This window comes from Choloepus didactylus, chromosome 12 (assembly GCF_015220235.1).
Source record: "Choloepus didactylus isolate mChoDid1 chromosome 12, mChoDid1.pri, whole genome shotgun sequence".
Taxonomy (NCBI): domain Eukaryota; kingdom Metazoa; phylum Chordata; class Mammalia; order Pilosa; family Megalonychidae; genus Choloepus; species Choloepus didactylus.
In genome coordinates this window covers 47577375-47583535 of record NC_051318.1, presented here as the reverse complement: position 1 = coordinate 47583535, position 6161 = coordinate 47577375, and the positions used below count along the sequence as shown (strand labels likewise).

At 34.9% G+C, this 6161-nt stretch overlaps 1 pseudogene; it reads left to right on the top strand.

Annotated features, from left to right (window-relative positions):
- Window positions 1-1490: 1490 nt before the first annotated feature.
- Window positions 1491-2246, top strand: LOC119507100 (annotated as a pseudogene).
- Window positions 2247-6161: the final 3915 nt, after the last annotated feature.

Sequence of the window (6161 nt, the reverse complement as noted above, 5' to 3'; positions counted from 1 at the left end):
TATAAGCCTGGAAAAGAGGCTAGTTACCAGGAGTAGAAAAATGAATGAGAGAGACATGATCACTGCCCTAGTGTAGCCTATAGTTTCCTGGAAAGACTAAAGTTAAAATAATTACACCATTAACTGTAATTGTAGTAAATTTTATAAACGGCAAGTACAAAATGATGCTTAGAAAATATATATCAGGAGCACTTAGCCTATTCTTAGTAGAAGGGAAGTCTCCCCTAGGGAAGTGACATCTAAATTAAGATTTGCAAAGATTTACAATTCTTACTTTGTGATTCAAACCATTGTAAATGTTCCTTTAATGGTTATGAGCAATCTTGTTTCTCAATTTTAAATGTAATTGTTTTATCCACTTTCAGTAAAACAAATTCATTTAAGAATATTACTGTTTGTGTAAATGTTAAATATGTTATAACACTTCAAACAAATATTAAAACCTCCGTTATCAGGAAAAAAAAAGAAAAGGATTTGTTTAGAAATAAAGGAAATGACTGGTAGTGAACCTAAACTACCATTGTGCTAGGTGACACAATAATTCCATGACTACTACCAGTAGACAAATCACATTTATTCAGTAATTGACTCATTCATTTAAGCATATGCAACATTAATTTTACACTCCATATGAGATGACTTTTTTCCTTCTTTATCCTTGAAACTCTAATTCTAGATTTTGAAACTTCTGCATTGTATCTGTTCCTGTACTCAATTTATGGATAGTCACTTGGAGAGTATGTACATTTCCTACTATTTTAAGTGGATGATTTACTATCTTAAACGTTTATAACCTTTAAGAATGCATGTGGGATTGTTACCGGAAGTGGTTAAGTCACGATGTGAGAATGTAGCTGGAACATGGAGAAATATTTTATGTATGGATATCTATGAGACAAGGAGTGTCTTTTCTTTGGTGAAAATAAGCCATTTTGTCTGTAAAGGATATGTTCATATTTCTCAAGGAGACGCTGCTGGAAGTGTTCGATGCTGTCTTCCCGAGGGCGCGCTTTCCTGTTTTCTTGCAGGCCAGGCTGAAGCTCCTCAGCCCCAGTAGGCACGTGGGTCCGTAGTGCCGGTCAAAATGGAAGTGAATCCCCCCAAACAGGAGCACCTGCTGGCGCTGGAAGGTTTGAGAGCCGCCCTCTAGAATGGAATGGACATCTATTACATCACTCTTGCTGATCAGTGCCCATACAATCACCAGGCAGAATTGAGCCACAGAAGCTGATGTCGGATTTTGCTGGGTGAGATCCTGGCGAACCAGGATGATTTACAGCATGCATCAAAAGTAGTTTTTCATTGTCTCATTTCTCTTCATGGTACTGACAAAGTTACCAGGCTTCAGCTTCATCTGTAAAATTAGTGTGGTATTGCATAACAACAGTGCCAAGGATTTAAAAATAGACCATGCTACAGCATATAACTGAAGTCTGAGGAATTCAGCTAAGAAGTTTTCTCTTCATTAAGGGTACCTGGATTACCCTAGAATGACCACAAAAATAGTATTACATTATCTATCATTTGAGAGTGACCCACAAAACTGCCAAAATTGCAGAAAAAGCAATTCAAGACTTTCCTACTCATTCTCTAACAAGATTTATTTATTCCTTGATTTCCACATTATGGATCCAGACTTCCATGCAAACCTAAAAGTTCACCACCTGATTTTTAAAAGGACAGCTAAAGATGTGAAATGATACTTAACATTTCAGAACATAATGTTAAATCACAAAGTTATGAATGTACAGTAGATCTAATGTAGTTTCAACCTAATTTGAAAAAAAAAAGAAGTACTTAATCCAGTCTTACACGCTGAATGAACACACTGATTCTGGAAATATAAATAATCAGAAAAGGAAAACAGCACTTGAAGAGCTCTTGGAGTGTTTTCAATTCCCAGAAGTAATTGTACTGAAAAGATTTTTCCTTTATATAAAAAATTGCAATATAGTTGAAAGGTGCTAAATTTGCACACCCTTTACAGAGGAAGATTAACAACAGAACACACTATTTGTAATAGCTAAACACTGGAAGAAATTTGGGCAAAACTCAATCAAATTATCAAGCACAGTGAGCTACCATCTTGCAGTGCAACAATTCAGAGACATTTAGGGGCGACTGTGGGTTTTCTGTGATGTTACGTACTGTGACTATATGTGGGAAATCCTCTTAAAAGAAGATTAACTCTTACTGGGAAAATGAATTTATTTGTGTGTAAATATGGTGTTACTTTTAGTATATAATGAATTTCACTGATTGTCAGAAAGAATGTTGTGAATGAACTGACATGGATCTGAAATAGTGAGATGAATAGATGTTTTACTGTTTTTTACATTTTAATGATTTTTTTTTAATTTGAAATTTTGCTAATATAGTCCATTTGCTCTTAATATTGTGGAAAAATAATTGTGTGGTATTATATGTATAGTCTGTATCCCCAAAATGAATATGTATCAGGCAAATTCCTAGCCTGGTCATTAACTCAAGAACTTTCTGGATTCTACTTATTAACAGCCTTCTTTTAAATTAATTGTGATAATTTATTGTTTAAAGTGAATCTGAAGTTAAAATATTTCTTTTCCTTTTGTTGTTACTTTTCTATTGACTGAATTAAATATTCCTATGAATTGATAACTAGGTAGGATTTTGGTGAATGCTCTGGATGTAATTTTACTGTATATTTTTCTTTATTCATCTGAAGTGTAATGATTTTTTCCAATAAAACTGAAAACAATTCTTATAATTTAATATCTATTGGGAATGTTACTCAGTTGCATTAATGTGCAAAGTGGGAGACCAGCCCAGATTCTTAATGAATTTCCAAAGATATGTAGTAGACAATGATATGTTGTTTTGAAACAAAGGTACAAGAATTATAATGTATCTTTAAAGCTATAGTTTGTTTCAAAGGAAAGTGTCAAATGTGGACAAAAGATCAATTTATCTTCATTCTAATACAGGCAGTTTGATCTTAATGACTATTAACGCTGATTATTAATTGTTTGGTTCTTGGAGTGATTGTAGAATTGATCTTTGTTTCCTGTAAGCAGAATGTTATGAATCTCCTTATAAAAATACCCAGTGTTTATACAATAAAATGGTTTTTGTAAAAGTGTTAAAAAAAAGAATATATGTGGACTTTATATGCTTTGATAACTAAAACAAAAGAATTAGTTCTTTCATTTATCCAATTAATTAGAAATATAATTTCATCAGATGGATTTATTTCTGTCATAAAGAATTCTAACTCACAAAGTGTGAATAAAATTGAAGCACTGTTTGGATAACTGTGAATCAAATTGTTTTATTTTACCTGATTTTTATTTAAGGATTTCAATGTAAAGCATCACTGGTAGGAAACAACATTTTAAAACAAAATTTACTTGTTATAAGTTTGGAATATACCAGCATAAATATGAAATTATTTTCTATTTATAAAAGTCTTAAAATAATGAATTGCTTTCACTAATGTTTTTTTCAGTAAATATAGCAGGTGAGAAGTCAGGAATAGTCTGGAGCATATTTGCATCTGGATGTAGAAAAAATTGATTCATGCTCTAAGGACTTGCTCTAATTTCTAGTTTTCTACTTACCCAATATGAGGTTGATTAAATTATGCCCTCATGATAAATAATCTTTTTAAGCAGGTGTTCCTTTAATGGTATGAAAGAGCTCTCAAAGGGGAAATGGTATCTTTTACCATCTTCTCCCCACTTCCATTCTGGGTGAGGGACAGGGGCTGTGTCACAAGGATCTATGTACTTGTAAGTACTTTTGATGAAGATTGAGTGCAGGCTCAGGAAAAGTTCTTGTGGACAGAACTTAGGTGACTGTCAGAGTGTGATTACCAAATTTATCAGTGAACAAGTCAGACACTACAGAGTTCCTGAGACAGGTAGAGTCTCTCAGCATAACAGTTCCCACAGCGTGGGCATGCTGCTTCTGGACCAAAGGATTTGGAGCACTGTATTGGAAGTCAAAGTCATCTGCATGGATTTGAGATTTGATTCTCAATATGAATGAAGAGGAGTGGATTTAGAGCTTAACTGGAAACATGTTTAAGATACTGTGTAGCATAAAAATCATACAGAGACCCAGAATAAATGTGGAGAGATTCTGAAATAGATGGTGTTCGGTTTGCTAATGTTGCCATTATGCAAAATACCAGAAGTGGATTGGCTTTTGTAAAAGGTGGTTTATTTGGTTGCAAAGTTACAGGCTGAAAGCCATGAAAATGTCCAAATGAAGGCATCAACACAAGTACACTTTCACCAAAGGAAGGCCAATGACATCTGCAAAACCTCTGTAGCTGGGAAGGTGCATGGCTGGCATCTGCTGATCCCAGGTTGTGTTCCGGCTCCTCTCTCAGATCCTGTGAATTCTTCAAAGTGTCTGTCTTGGCTGCAGCACCTCCTTCTGTCTGTGAACACCTTTATAGGAGTCCAGTGATTCAATTAAGACTCACCCTGAATGGGTGGGGTAACATCCCCATGGAAATTATCCAATCAAATTCTTACCCACAACTGATTGAGACACATCTCCATGGAAACACTCAAAGGATTCCAACCTAATCAACACTAACACATCTGCCCCCACAAGACTGCATCAAAGAACATGGCATTTTGGGGGACATAATACCTCCAAGCTGGCACAGATGACACATTTTGACAACATATTATACACTCTGGATCGAGACCAAGAGATTTAACTGAATCAATCAATTTAACTCAATTAATTTTCATTGAGTGTATGTTATATAGAAGCAATTCTGATAGGCACACTTCTTCAAAACAAAAACAAAAATGCTTGGACTCCTATAGAGCTCATGATCTGCTGAAAAAAACCGACCTATGAAATAATAAATACAACATTGTAAGAGATGTAGAGACCCTAACACAAAGCTGGCAGGAATGATGTCTGGCTGATTATCAGTGTATCTCCAAGGCCCAACTCATTACTTGTACACTATGCATACAGTGATATTTATTGATGTAGACTGGAGGTAGTAAGGCCATATCATAATATCAGATCTTAAATGCCATTCTAAAGAGGAATAGTAGCATTGGAGATGGGTACAAGAGGCAGTGTTTGGTCACATTTTGAACATGCAATCATCTCAGTGATGTCGTGGCTGACACTACTGAGCCCCAGTGAATATCTGATGTCTCGGACATCCCCATCTGCATTAAAGAAATGGTCTCCCCCCTGGTGTTGCATAACTGCAGTAGACACTGGCTATTGATCTCTTTTCTTTGGCAAAGTTTTGACAGTACAACTCCCTTACCATATTTTGCTACATACACTTACATAATACCTAAAAATGCTAATTTAACTACTGAAATCTCACAACAATTTTACTAAGGTAAATTTCCCCTCATTTTCTGTAATTTTCTAATTGAATTTTTTGTTATTTCTGTATCTATATCTATATCTAAAACCACATTGTTTTGATTACTGTATTTTTGTAGTAAGTTTTTTTTTTATTGTGATTGTTCACATACCATACAACGTACAATAATCCAAGGATCCAAAGTGTACATTCAATTGCTCCCTGCACCATCATACAGCTGTGCATCCATCACCACAATTAATTTCCATTCAATTTTTAGAACATTTTCATTACTCCAGAAAAGAAACCAAGACAAAAAAAAAAAAAAAAAGGAAACTCAAATCCTCCCATATTCCTAAACACCTCCCCCTCCATTGTTGACTCATAGTATTGGTATAGTACATTTGTTACTGTTTGTGAAAGAACATTGAAATACTGCTAACTGTAGTGTATAGTTTGCAGTAGGTATATATTTTTTCTTATATGCCCCTCTATTATTAACTTCTAGTTGTAGTGTCATACATTTGTTCTGGTTCATGGAAGAGATTTCTAATATTTGTACAGTTAATCTTGGACATTGCCCACCACAAGATTCACTGCTTCATACATTCCCATCTTTTAACCTCCAACTTTCCTTCTGGTGACATACATGACTCTGAGCTTCCCCTTTCCACTACTTGCATGCACTGTTCAGCATTGTTAGTTATTCTCACAACATGCTACCATTACCTCTGTTCATTTCCAAACATTTCAGTTCAACCTAGTTGAACATTCTGCTCATGCTAAGTGACCGCTCCCCATTCTTTAGCCTTGTTCTATACCTTGGTAA